Genomic DNA, 15,304 nt, shown 5'->3' with positions numbered 1-15,304 from the left:
CTCTAGTGGAATTAAATGGAATACAGTAATGTTCCGATTTTGTCAACCCCATGCTGAATTTAGGGTTGACATAAGCGGACAAGAGCTAAAATCGGGAAAAAAAAGTTTCGGCTGGTTTCGAGTTTTATTTCAACTTAAGGACATAGTTTTATGATTTTGTTAATTTAAACATTGTGTTTTTTATTTCAATTATCTATGTACCGTAATCCAAGGTAACATTGATCAGTTTCATCAATAATTATTGAAAATTTAAAATTTCAAAATTTTGGTCTTTAAACGATTGTATAGACGTGGCCAAGGTCATGATTGACTTTATGCATCCAATATTGCTAGTATAGACGAGCTAACTCTGATTAAAATAAATATAAATTTTAAGGCTGACAAAATCGGGCAAAGAGGAGGCTAAAATCGGGTTATTATTGTAGTACTAAATTCGGTTTTTCATCTACTTAATCTCTCATTGTCACAGGTTCTTTAAAGCGAGGATTAACAGTTTTTGGAAAATTGTTCCCAATGTAAAAAAAATAGTAAAAATTAGTTTTTATTGGTTCAGATGCTAAAAAGTTCAATAGTTCACGTAGGTAAAATGTTTTCTGCATAATTTAAATTATTAATTAATAATTTAACTATTTAATCCAACACTGATCCATAACTGTAGGGTGACTGTAATACCCTTTAACTAACGTCGGCTTGTTCGGAAGGCAAGTGAACGCCCCAACCGCCGCGGAACCAACTTACTAACTCACAGGCCCAGTCAATTTCACGTAAATAATTCATATGACTGCTTCCCACTTCCGCCCGTTCCGTGCGTTATCGCGTCAGGCCGTCCGTGATCTATGATGGATTTAGAAACTACACTTGCAAAGTAGGCCTTTTTTGTTGGGCGTTTGATATACGCAGTGCGTCGTTAATCTGCGTTCATTAACCGTGCAGTCGTCGTCGTAGTAGGCCTCACTGCACTTGGACAACTTGGATCACTTTTCACTGGGCAGGAAATGCACTTTTCTCCACCCAATGCATTTTTTCGCGTGCCGAATGCTTTTGACGTTTGTCACTTCCCCTCACACTTTTGCCGATTAACCCAATTCACTGGCGTTGGAATGACGTTTCCGTGCAGCTCCAGCTGACTATCACATTTGATTATTAAGAACTAAAAAACACCGAACTGCAAAACTTATTAACAACCACCATATGACGGACCGCAGTGCAATTACTAAACAAATTAATCCCGAACAACTAAACAACAACGAGAACGAGCAACAAGATTAACATCAACAACAACTAGAAGATAGAAGAAGCGCGGCACGGAACAAAAACTAAAGCTCGCATCCGAACGCGTTCGCCACCGGGAGCCGATTGATGAATTTTCAGTGGAGCTCATCGCCCGAACTGAACTGGGTAGGCCCTGCGTCCGATGCACCCGGCCCCACACACGGGTGAACCCGCCTCACTCACCACCGATTCGTTCGTTGGTACATTCTCACCTTAATCCGCCTATAAATGGGGAGTCGAATAAAAAATATACACCGGCGCTCTGCTATCAGCAGCAGCACAGGCAAATTGACGAACAATTTTGCCTTAAATCAAAAATTCTTGATTTAAATGCAAAAATCTTGGTTTGAATTTAAAATTCTTGATTATAATTAAAAATTCTTGAATTTAATTCAAAATTTTCGATTTTAATTATTATCTTAATTAATTTTAGTAATTAATATCTTGATATCGAATTAGAGACCCATAGCAAAAGTTGGTTTCATGGCTACCTCGATGGTCCCTTGGATCCGATGGTTTTGTGGTCTGTAACTCGATACGTCCCTAACTCGATGGTCCCTTTAATATCGAGTTATGGAAAGTGGACTGTGTAGTCGAAAATTCTTGTTTTTAATTCAAAATTCTGAATTTTTATTCAAAAAAATTGAATTTGTTTCAAAAATCTTGATTTTAATTCAAAATTATTTATTTTTATTTTTTTTTTTATAAAAAAAATCTGTTTTTTTTTTAATTAAAAATTAAAAATTCTTTTAATCGAAAATTTTTGATTTTATTTCGACTTTTTTGATTTCTATTCAAAATTCTATTTTTTATATAACATTCTTGAAATAAAAATTTAGTTTAAAAAAATTATTCCTGTTAGAAGAAATCTATTTTTTTTAACAATTCCAGTATTGGAAAACAATCCTCATGGCATCTCTGCCGCCATATCAGGAGCCAGCCGGCAGTCGGTCAGTGAGCATCGGGAGCAATGAAACAGCATTTATTGTTTTTGCGGGTCGGCTACGAAGTTCTGATCGAGCCAGAACAGCGATGATGATGATGTGATGGTATGTTTAGCAGGAGATAGTGCATACACTGGTGTGAGTGGTTAACGTTTTTCCGCCATCCCTCCTCACTTTCCCGATGATATTCCGTTGATGGGAGGTAGTTCCTTTTAGGGTACGTTGGAATGATGGGTGGCGAATGGGGTTGTGCACTTCCGTTCGAAGCTTTTCTGAATGCGACCCGTAGCAAATCGGTTTTACGTGTGAACGTGTCGTTTTCCGGCTATTTGTCGTCACCAGCTATCGAGTTGCCGGCCGGGGTGGTTTGTTGATTGTTGATGAAGCTTAAGACAAATGGATGGGCGATAGGGTGGATCGACGAGAGCGAAATACAAATAAGAATAATTCAATAGTTCTTTCGAATACCGCCAAAAGATTTTTTTTATGTTTTAACACAACGTGTTTTTGTAGTGTTAGGGGCCTTCCTTAGCCGAGTGGTTAGAGTCCGCGGCTACAAAGCAAAGCCATGCTGAAGGTTCGATTCCCGGTCGATCCAAAATCTTTTCGTGATGGAATTTTTTTTTACGTCCCTGGACATGAAGTATCAGTGTACCTGCCACAGGATAGGTGAATGCGAAAATGGCTACTTTGGCAAAGAAAGCTCTCAGTTAATAACTATGGATAATAAGCTGAGAAGCAGGCTTTGTCCCTGTGAGGACGTAATGCCAAGAAGAAGAAAAAGAAGAAACGCTTACTGTGGAAGTGCTTAACAAGATTACTAAGCTGTGACGCAGGCTCCATTCCAGTGCAGGGATCTCTGGACAAGTTCCAGAAAGAGCATCTGGATGAATTCTCGCGCAACGTTTCTAAAGGACCTATCTAACATTGAGAGGCTCTCTTTGTTTACTTTCTCTTCAATCAATAACTGAGTCACATTAACCTCTTCTATTGCATTTTTTGTATGAAACGCTAGTCAAGGTAATTGCCTTTCGACCTATAGTGAAAAACTTCCCAAAAGCTTTAGTATTCCACTGTTAAAATCAAAAGAGAGCGAGGGAGAAGAGAATCTCTCATTTGTACATACGTGCTTTAGTAATGTTTAGCGAGAATTCCTTGAAAACAAGGGAATCACGTCGATATATGCATCCAGGATTATATAGAAAGATTCTTGCATGATACTTTTCAGAAATTCCTAGGGAAGAAGGAATTAGTGATAAATCTAAATATTGGGCGAAATTCTGATCCGAACAATTAATAAGAAATCGCCTAGAAAAACCCTTGGAAATTAAAAAAAAAAACCTGTGGAATCTAGAGAAGTATTCGAGAAGTACAGCATGAATATCAGTGGGATATTATAGCGAAATCTCTCTTCCTCTTGAGGAATCTCTGGAGAATCCTTGAAGAGTTGATAGGAGAAATTCTGAGGGAATTGCTGCATGAATCCTTTACAAATTTCAGTAAAAATCCTTGGACACATTACCGGGATGTATAGAAAGCTATCTGATGGAATTTCAGGGGAAATTTATGGAAGGATTTTTGGAGGAGCAACTAGGGAAATCTCTAGAGTAACTACAAATAAGATAGGAAGAACACTTAAAAACATTTTTCAAAGTTTTCCTGGATTAGTATCTGCAGGAGCCGTTAAACGAATTCATACCAAGAGAGACATTTTTAGAAATTGCTACAGTAAAAAAGAAAATCCCAAAGAAATTCCTTGTATAAAATCTTAAAGAAATACACGGAGGGATCCAAAAGGTATACTGACACAATTATCAGAGAAACCCGACGAAACGATTAGAGAAAATCTGAAAAAAAACACCTGCAATTTGTTCTTTTGTTTCTAAAGAAATTGCTACAAGCATCTCCGAAAAAAAACTGCCACTGATTTTAATTTTCTAACTGAACAATTGAATCTAATGATTGATGCAATGTTCAAAGTCACCACTATGACTGAAGCAGTCCAAGTTGGTGTAAAATTTACGAATAAAATTGTTATTGGATTACGTTTTTCTAATGGATCCAAATAATAATTTAAATATTTTAATTTGCTCAGACTCATTTTCCCGAAAATAACATTTTCCGAACTACGAAGCAACGTACTAGTACAACCATGCTCTATCCTCCTAAGATAGAAAAGCAGATGGTTAAGCTTGAGTACTGCACACAAAATCGATCAATTTTGATTCCAGAGAGCCACAATTCAAGTTTCGATTAAATGAAATGAGTGAGTGAGTAAGTGCGACTCATTTCACCGAAACTTGAATTGCGGCCCACCGAGATCGAAACTGTTGTATCCCATTTGCAACACTCAAGCCCAACCACCTCCCCCTCCATCTCAGGAATACAACGCACAGTTATAACAGTTCATGGCTTCATAATTCGAATTTCGGGGAAATGAGTCTGGTCAACACTGATTTTAAATTGGAATGCTCGTTCTCTGAATGGTAAGGAGGACGAGCTGTTTAATTTTCTTACGGTAAATAACGTGCATATAGCAGTTATTACCGAAACGTATTTAAAACCTGGATCTAAACTCAAAAGAGATCCTAACTTTTTTGTTTATCGTAACGATCGACTTGATGGGGCATGTGGGGGAGTTGCAATCATCATTCATAGGCGTATAAAACATCAACTGTTTTCATCATTTGAAACTAAAGTTTTTGAAACTTTAGGTGTTTCTGTTGAAACACAGTTTGGTAAATATACTTTCATAGCTGCCTATTTGCCTTTTCAATGCTCTGGACAGCATGTTAATTTGCTCCAAACTGACTTGCGAAAATTGACTCGCAATAAGTCAAATTTTTTTGTCATTGGTGACTTTAATGCCAAACATCGGTCATGGAATAATTCTCAAAGTAATTCCAACGGCAGAATTTTATTTGATGAGTGCTCTTCAGGATATTTCTCAATTCAATACCCTGATAGCCCTACATGTTTTTCCTCTCTAGAAATTCATCTACGATTGATTTGGTCTTAACCGACTCTAGTCATCTTTGTAGCCAATTTGTTATTCATGCTGATATTGATTCTGATCATGTCCCTGTTACATTTCAAATATCCCATGAAGCGATTCTCAATCCTATCAGCTCTACTTTATATGAAACGTATGTTGACTCTAATCTTGATGTTAGTATTTCTTTAGAAACTAAACTTGATATTGAGAATGCTCTTGAAACTTTAACAAATTCCATTGTTGAAGCCAGGAGCATTGCAATTCCAAAATGTGAATTTGAATCCGTAATTATAGACGATGATCTTACTCTTGATTCGTCTTAAAAACGTGAGGAGAAGCTAATTTCAACGCACTCGCGATCCTGCTATGAAAATTATATGGCAGGATTTGCAGAAAGAAATCAAGAAACATTTTGCACAGTTAAGAAAAAAAAATTTTGAAAATAAAATTTCTCAATTGGACCCTGGCTCTAAGCTCTTTTGGAAATTATCTAAAATCTTGAAAAAACCTCATAAGCCAATACCGGCATTGAAAGAGGAAAACAAATTATTACTAACTAATTGCGAAAAAGCTCAAAAACTTGCTATGCAGTTTGAAAGTGCGCACAATTTTAATCTAGGACTTACTAGTCCAATTGAAAATCAAGTTACTCAGGACTTCGAAAATATTCTCAATCAAGAGAACGTTTTCGAAAATGCCTGGGAGACTGATTTGGAAGAAGTGAGAACTATCATTAAAAAAAATCAAAAATATGAAAGCTCCTGGCGATGATGGAATTTTCTACATCCTCATCAAGAAACTTCCAGCAAGTAGCTTATCGTTTTTAGTTGATATATTCAACAAATGTTTTCTATTAGCATATTTTCCTGACAAATGGAAAAATGCTAAGGTTGTTCCAATTTTAAAACCAGACAAAAATCCTGCAGAAGCTTCTAGCTATCGCCCAATCAGTTTGCTTTCCTCCATCAGTAAACTTTTTGAAAAGGTCATTTTGAACAGAATGATGGTCCACGTCGTTGACGTGGACAATTTTTGCCAATGGACAGTTCGGATTCCGCCATGGACATTCGACCACTCATCAACTTTTACGTGTAACAAATTTGATCCGTTCCAACAAATCTGAAGGCTATTCTGCTGATCTTGCTTTTCTAGACATAGAAAAAGCATTCGACAGTGTTTGGCATGAAGGTTTGATTGTAAAATTAAAAAACTTTAATTTTCCAACATACATTGTTAGAATAATTCAAAGTTATCTGTCAAATCGTACACTTCAGGTTAATTATCAGAACTCCAGGTCTGAAAGACTTCCTGTAAGAGCTGGTGTTCCCAAGGCAGCATTTTGGGACCAATATTATACAATATTTTCACATCTGACTTACCTGAGTTACCTCAGGGATGTCAAAAATCTTTGTTTACGGATGACACAGGCCTCTCCGCCAAAGGACGAAGTCTGCGTGTCATCTGTTGTCGATTGCAAAAAAGTTTGGATATTTTTTCTTCATACTTGCAAAAATGGAAGATTTCTCCTAATGCTTCCAAAACTCAACTAATAATATTCCCACATAAACCAAAAGCTCTTTATTTGAAACCTTCAAGTAGACATGTTGTAACGCTGAGAGGGGTTCCAATAAATTGGTCAGATGATGTTAAGTATCTAGGGATTATGCTAGATAAGAATTTAACTTTCAAAAACACATTGAGGGCATTCAAACCAAATGTAACAAATATGTAAAATGTCTCTATCCCCATTATCAACAGAAAATCAAAACTTTGTCTTAAAAACAAGCTTTTGATATTCAAACAAATTTTCAGGCCAGCCATGTTGTATGCTGTACCAATATGGACTAGCTGTTGTAAAACCAGGAAGAAAGCTCTGCAGAGAATTCAAAATAAAATTTTGAAAATGATTCCGAGGCTTCCTTCCTGGTATAGTACCAATGAGTTACATAGAATATCCAATGTTGAAACATTGGAACAAATGTCAAATAAAATAATTAAGAATTTCAGGCAAAAATCGTTACAATCTTCTATTGCCACGATTAATGCGTTATATGTTTAGGTTAAGTTAGGTTAAGTATATTAAAAACGTTTTTTTTTCTTTTATAAGCAGGTGAAATCAACTCACCTGTAAAAAAAACTGAACTACTACGGCAAATGAAATGTAATATGTTGTTAACAAAATGTTAATAAAATCTTAAATTTGTTTTACCAAATTAGGATCATAGTGTTGTCTAATAACACAGAACACCTAGGTATAAGAAATGAATGCAATGTTTGGAATAATACTAATAAAGAAATTAAAAAAAAAATGTTTATTTTGAATAAACATATAAATGTATAATTAAGGTACTGAAACGTTGGGTGAGCTGTTAATTTTAACGCGCCATATTTGAACATAATATCATTTTCGCTAAAATTAATTCAATCAATGTTCAACACATTTGACTGCTTATTACGAGGATACAATAGACGAATAAAAATTAAATGATTTATTTTTCAACATAAACATTTCTTCAAATTTCAGTGAGTGATTTATGTTGGCCTGTACTAAATACTGTACATCGTCAAAACAATCACGGATAGGTAGTACCCTGGGAGGGAGAAACTGATACAAACTTTATGTACGTCACAGTGAGCCGAGATTCTGCTGTCACAGAATGTCACTGTGAGCCCAGATCTTAAACACTGGACTAACATGGTAATAGCGCGTAATTGATCAAAACATATTTTCGCATTTCATCAAAGGTGACAAAAATCAAACGAAAATCTATTCAAAAGTATTCAAAAGTAATTTCACGATAACATTTTTCATTATGATTGAATACAAATTAATGAAATGTCCATCTTTTTTACATTTTTGAATAAAAATGAATATTGAATGCATAGAATACTGTGGCCCTTTTTCCATGTTAGTCCGGAAAGATCGAAGGTGCACTATAAATGAAAACTAGCGATTTGCATCAAGTCTGCCTTGACTGTCGTTGGCAAACTGGAGTTATCTTGCAGTTTGAAAAAAACTTTGTTTAATATTTCGTGTGTAGTATCTGTGCCTCCCTCCCAGGTAGTACCTAATAGGTACAATGCGATCAAAACATGGATAGCGTTTGTCGACTATAGATTAGAGTATTTGATGCTCGTCATCCAAGAAATTTAATTATGGGTAGTTGACTATATTAATAATGCCAAATTAATATAGTCAACTACCCATAATTAAATATAGAAGGGATCATTAGGTTAGGGAGGTATCGAGTTATCCCTATCTTCTATATAAATAAGAATGGAATGATGTGTGTATGTAACAAAATAGCTTGAGAACGGGCTGTCGGCTTTTCGAAACTCTCTGTAGGGAAAATTAAGACAACGATGTACTCTTTTCAATGGTTTATTCAATAATAGTATGGGCCTTTGAACTTTGGAGATAATTTGTGTGAATCAATTGTTTTTAATACAACGAAATCCCCTTCTTTGTATTTGGTTATTTTTGTACGCTTTCTATCAGTCATTTTTTTATTATAACTTTGGAGTTTTAAATTATTTTGTTGAGCTTTTGCTCTTATTTCAGAAATATTTTGCATTTCACTCGATGGTTGTCTATTATGAACAAATGATTTCAAATTAAAATTCTCATCATTCTAGTCTCTTTGCATTTTCCCAAATAACAAAATACTAGGATAATTATTTATTGATTTATTATAAGTGTTGTTAAATACATATTCTATTTTTGGCAATAATTTGTCCCATTTATAACTAGTCCCATTACACAATTTTGCCAACATGGGTGTTAAAGTTTTGTTCATTATTTCTACCTGTCCATTTGCTTGTGGAGTTTGGATTGCAGTTTTTATATGTTAAATACAATTTAAATTTAAAAAATCTTGAAATTTTGTTGATGTAAATCCGGTTCTACAATCAGTGATAATTCTAACAGGTTTGCTGTAGTAATTCATGTAATTTCCTAAATGCAAAAGTATTTCATCTGTATTAGTTGTTTTAGTTGGATAAAGCTTAGTAAATTAAGTAAACGCGTCAGTCATAATTAAAATATATTTGAATTTGTTATTAGGCTGAATTTTTATAGGCCCATAATGATCTAAATGTACTGTATTGAACGGAGTATTTCCTTTTTCCACTATTTTCAAAAATCCTTTCTTTTTTCCAACTGGGTTGTAAAAGATACACGACAAGCAGTTTTTGATATGCTTCTTTACATACTTCCTCATACATGAAAACCAAAAATTCTTTTTTATTTCTACTATAGTTTTAAATTTGTCCACGATTATCATGGCATATCTTTAATATATTATCAATCATATCTTGGGAACTACTAATAGATTTTTGCCATTGTCTTTTCTAAATAAAATTCCATCTAATAAAATAAAATTTGGAAAAGTCGATGTTACTAAAATTTGTTTAATATGTTTTAATTTTGAATCTTGCTCTTGAGCTATGGTAATATTATGCTCTATTTGTGATTCGTTAAGTATTCCAACCGTACATCCTGTCATTTATTTTGTTTGCTGATTATTATTTACCTTCTTATACATATACATTCGACTAAGTGCGTCAACATGTCTCATTTTTTCCTCTTTTCTATATTCTAACTCAAAATTATAGTTTTTCAAAAGTAAAGCCCATCTATTTATTTTTGGATTCATTTCCTTTTTCTTCAATGTTTGTATCAAGCATTACAATCCGTGAAAATTTTGAAATTTTTACCAGCCAAATAGACATGGAATCTTTTAATTGCACGAATCACAGCTAAGGTTTCTAATTCGAAGCTATAAAGTTTTGATTCGTACTCATCCGTTTTTTACTAAAGAAACTAACAGGATGAAGTTTATTATCTGATTGTTTTTGCAATAAAATTGCACCAAATCCAAATGAACTCGCGTCACAATGAAGTTCAGTATCAGCATGTGGATCAAAAATTGCCAAAATAGGGGCTGAAACTAATTTTTGTTTCAAAAGATTGAAAGCATTTATTTGTTCTTCTCCAAATTCAAAAATTGCATCTTTTTGAAGTAAATTGTACAAAGGTCTGGCAATAACAGCAAAATTTTGAAAACATTTTCTGAAATAGCTCATCAGTCCAAGAAACCTATGAACTTGCTTACAAATTTGAGGAACCGGAAAATTTTTGACTGTTTCTATGTGACTGCTATTTGGTTTTCTACCTTTATTGTTTATTGTATAGCCAAGATAATCAATTTCGTCAAACAAAAATTTACATTTCTCCAAATAAGGTTCTACTAAATTTTGGCTTAATATTTCAAAAACCTATTGTAAAACTTCAAAATGTTCTTTGATTGTTCTAGTTGCTTTTAAAATATCATCCAAGTATACGCATAATGTTCCTTCTTTAATGAGCTTCTCAAAAATTTTATTTATAAAACGTTGAAATACAGCGGGAGCATTGCATAATCCAAATGTTACTCGTAAATACTCGAATTGGCCACTGGGTGTTACAAAAGAAGTATACTTTGTGCAATTCGGGATAATTTTAATTTGATGAGAACCAGATTTAAGATCAAGAATGGACTAATAATTTTTGTCTTTAAGATTATCAAATAAATCTTCTATAACAGGAAGTGGAAAATTATCACAAACAGTGTCCTTATTCAACTTTCTGTAATCAACGCAAAGCCTAAAATCGTTATTTTTTTCGGAATCAGAACTATAGGACTAGCGAAAGGTGAATTGCTCTCCTTTATAATACCTGCATCTCAAAATTCGTTAATTTTGTCTTCTACCTTACGTTTTTGATCATATGACAACCTTCGAGATTTGAAAAGGAAAGGTTCTCCTTTCTTTAAATTAATTAACACCTCGTACCCATGAATTGGTTTCGATGGTTTAACGTAATCAAGATATTTTTTTCGAAAAATTTCAGAAAATGTTGCCAAATGATCTTTTGATATATCTCCAATTTGAGCATGAGCATGAGCATGATCATGAATGACCGCCCGCAGTTGCTACTCGGTTATTGCAAGAATCTTTTGATATATTTCCAATTTCCATATTATCAAGGATGTTGGAGTTAATATTATTAATTTTATATACCTTATGTTCTGGGAGTTCAGCTTTCAAATTACCAGGATCAATTGAGTAAATTTTGATATTATTTTGAATTATCGTCCGTATACAAGGTTGCATGATGACATCACTTTCAATGATTGCATCAATAAGGTTTAAAACGTTATCCGGGACTACGTAGAAATCAATACTGAAAACAATGTTTTGAATAAAAATTTTGTTGGTGAATAATCCTAAAATTTTGAGCCGTTTCCCACCGATACCCCGAAAACTTTAATAATTATTTATTTATTTAATATCTTTTGCTTTAACCAAACCTCGGCGTATCAGTGAGACCGGACTTCCTGTGTCAAAAAGAGCTTTTAAATTTGTACAATTATCGATTAGTCTAAAATTTACCAAACCGTCATATTTATCTTGTCCGTCATATTGTTTCAAATCATTGTCCTCTAAGGCGTGTATAGTCTTGTCGTTCATTTTTGGTTTGATTTTCCAAATTTACTGTTTGTTTGCATGTGTTTCATCTTGTTGATATCATCTCCTCGATAATCTCTGCAATCTGCTGCAAAATGTCCGGGTTGGTTACACGAAAAGCAAAGCTTTGTCCACTTCCTCACTGGTGCTGGCGCTGGATCAAGTCGTATCAATCGGAATGCTTGCAATACCTCTTGAACTATTTGGAAATTTTGAATCCTGGCTTGATTTCGAAGAATTTGATTTTCAATACCTTCTACCAGATATTCAACCAGTTCTTTCTCCGGTAAATTGAGCTTCTGTGCAATTGAATGTACCGATTGGTAGTATTCTTCAAATGATTCTTTTCCGTACCAGGTTCTTTTTGCAAGTTGGCTTATCAGATAGTACACATTGACGTCGATGGTGAACATGGCTTGTAAATTTTTAGTCAGTTCTTCATAGCTTTTCATCATAAAATCCGCGTTCGAATGCAACCAATACTGGGCTTTTCCTTTCAGTGGCTTGAATAATACGATTTTCATTGTCTGGTCATTAACATTGAGTGCTTGCTTCGTGTTGGATAAAGTCTTCAAAGAATGATTCACATCTTCATGACTGTAACCAGAAAACGTCGGTAACATCAAAGAAAGTTCGTCAGGGCGCAATGGCTGTAAAGCTTAAGAATTTGATGTTTCAACTACGGTGATAACGGGTTGTTGACTGGAACATACAGGTGTCACCGATGCTGGCCTTCCAAATACATTCATTGTTATTCCTGTAGAATCTCCCGATCCTCTCTCTGGCGAAAGCTGCTGCTACACGAGTTCTATCTTGAATTTGAGCGAGACTTCCATCCCCTAGAATGAATTCCGCTGAGTCGCTAATACTTTCACGCTGGGCGAGACTTCCATCCCCAAGAACGGATTCCGCTAGTCGAGATTCAGCGATATTTTCTTGATTTGATTTGGTTGGATTGAATCCGGAACAATGTATTTCTTCAGAGGTCTTCTGACTACCTAGAAACATTTTTTTGGGTAATCCCACTTCTGATGATGTACGGAAAATTAAGGCCGCACGGGACGTCATCATAATCACCCTATCCATTTCAAGAAGCAAATCCCAAGAACCACTCCATATATCGATGCGAAAAAGTATCACTATGATTCTATATATGTAGTGCACAACCCGATAAGTTTTCAGCTTCATCGGTTCACTAAAACTCGAGATTTGCTTTAACAAAGTTTTGATGATTATTGTTAGAGTGAGACGAAAGATAGGGAAAATAACACGGTCTCCCGTGTCCCCTTAAGACAATGATGTACTCTTTTCAATGGGTCATTCAATAATGGACCAATGCACGAGTTCACCCGTTGTCGTTTAGGCAGTGCCGTGTTATTTATGTCACCATAGCAACGGCACCGCTCAAACGTCAAATTCGTGAACACGTGCATTGGTCCATAGTCTTAGTTTGTCAATTGTCATAGTTATAGCCTGCTTAATTATAGAATCATTCACCATAGCCTACTACACTCTCGTAGTCATGTCCCTGAAGTGCTCCGACGTGTTTGGTTGTATGAAAAGCTCAGTATCATCACCAGAATGGTCGGAAACACGAGAGTGAATGGAACAGTTATTTCGTATAGGATGTATCATGGCGTTCTTCAATAGCCTGCTTGATGGCAAGACGAAGTTTGCCGGGACTTGAAACCAGTGCAAATGCGATCTAAGGGACGATCGAGGTAACCATGAAAACCAACTTTTACGAAGGTTCTCTAACTCGGTATCGAGATACCGAACATCGAGTAACGGAGAATTGACTGTAATCAGTTCTGATAAGCGTGGTTTAATTTAATGCGTAATTATCAACTAACTATGCTTTGCAATGCTTCATATGGTACGCTCTATTATAGATGTTATAGACCATGCTCGCTTGAATCACAACATCTGATAAGCAGTAGTAATAATTTCATTTGAACAGTACGCTATGGGTACAGTGAACTAATCTATCTAAGTACCATAAAACTACACGTTACAAAAGGTTAACAAATACAAATGATAAGCCTGGCATATACTATCTTGTTTCTTAAAAGCTGTGACGCAAAATATCCAAACTTTGAAGATCCTGCATCGAACATTTAATTAAATTCTTCAAAATCAATCAATATTCGAAATCAATCAAGAGTGATTCACAGGAATCTCTTAAAATAGCATTTATCGAATTCTTTTGAGCAAGAATCATTGCAATCCATTGAAAGGGATTCATAGCAATCTTCTTCTTTCTTGGATTAGCTGGAACAGAAGCTGCTTACATGCTTAATATAAGTACGAGCACTTCCACAGTTATTAGCTGAGAGCTTCATTTGCCAGTTAACCATTTTTTCATTTGCCTATTGTGTGGCAAATGCAAAGATTTCTACACCCTCGGAAGTCGAGAGAATTTTTAACCCAAAACCATTCTCATCAGCCGAGACTCACTCACATCCATGAGCTAACTAAAATTACCTACTTTAAGAATGATTTATAGGAATCACCTGAGAGAGAATCTTTAGGTAAATTTGTAAGGAGCCCACCAGAATCCCTAAGTCGTTGGAATCCTAGGATTCGAGTCTCTCAAAATACTTGGAAAAGATATGTCAGAATTCGATGGACAGCATTCGTCATTCGTTCGAAACGCTTTATGGGGAATCGTTTGAATTCATGAGCATGAACATTGATGACTCCGAGTTCAACAGCTTGGACCTTCGCGAAACACTCATTCATGGAGAAAAATAATTTTGGAACTGCTTGAGTGAAATTTAGCGACTTGCCTTAGAATGGGTTCATAACAATCTCCTTATACAGCCAACAAACGACTCAAACCGGTTGACCAGCATAGAATCCGTACCCAGGTTGGTGCCCATGTTAGCGCTATGTTTGACCGTGCGTGATGCTGCTTGATGAACTAATTTGACAGTTAGCCAAACATGTTTGACGGTTGGCGAATCGGCGAACTAGTTTTATTTAGCTCAAACCACCGGTGGGCGGCGCCAAATGTTTGATAAACTGATCGTACCATATGTAGAGATGTTTTACGAGCACTGACGTCAGCATGTCAAATTGGAGCTTTGGCGTCCCAAGAATTTCCGCTTCATTAGCGTTTCCCCCAATCTTTAACTCTAGCAGGGATTCTTTGAAATATTCTTTAAAGAATTCCTCCAGAAATATCTTTAGAACATCCACCAGCAATTTTGTCTGTGATTTCATCAAAAGCTCAACAAAGAATTCCTCTAGGAATTCCATCAGGAATTTCACCAGAAATTCCTCCAGATAATGCTCCTGAAATTTCTTTAGGAAATCTACCAAAATTCTTTTATTGATTTCATCGGTATTCTACCAGGTGTTCCTCCAGAAATTTAATAATGATTTTGTCCAGTGGTTTGACTAGAAATTCCTGTAAGGAATACTTTAGGAATTCCTGTAAGGAATCCTTTAGGAATTCCTGTAAGGAATCCTTTAGGGATTTCTGTAAGGAATCCTTTAGGAATTTCTGTAAGGAATCCTTTAGGAATTCCTTCCCAAATTTCACTGGGAATTACTCAAGGGAGGAAATTTGATCAGGAGTTCC

General features: G+C 35.4%; 1 protein-coding gene across 4 annotated transcripts in view; it reads right to left on the bottom strand.

Annotated features, from left to right (window-relative positions):
• The window catches only part of LOC5576066 (anoctamin-5), a 126,307-nt gene that overhangs the window by 104,860 nt on the left and 6,143 nt on the right, over positions 1-15,304 (bottom strand). For 2 of the 4 annotated variants that reach the window (XM_021857448.1, XM_021857455.1), the window contains exon 1: positions 739-1,372. The exons of the other annotated variants lie outside the window; for them this stretch is intronic. The gene's annotated coding sequence lies outside the window, so the exon portion shown is untranslated. Of the gene's footprint in view, positions 1-738; positions 1,373-15,304 lie in introns of those variants that run through there. 4 annotated transcript variants of the gene reach the window in all.

This window comes from Aedes aegypti, chromosome 1 (assembly GCF_002204515.2).
Source record: "Aedes aegypti strain LVP_AGWG chromosome 1, AaegL5.0 Primary Assembly, whole genome shotgun sequence".
In the NCBI taxonomy this organism is placed as follows: Eukaryota; Metazoa; Arthropoda; class Insecta; order Diptera; family Culicidae; genus Aedes; species Aedes aegypti.
This window is presented reverse-complemented; position numbering and strand designations above follow the sequence as displayed.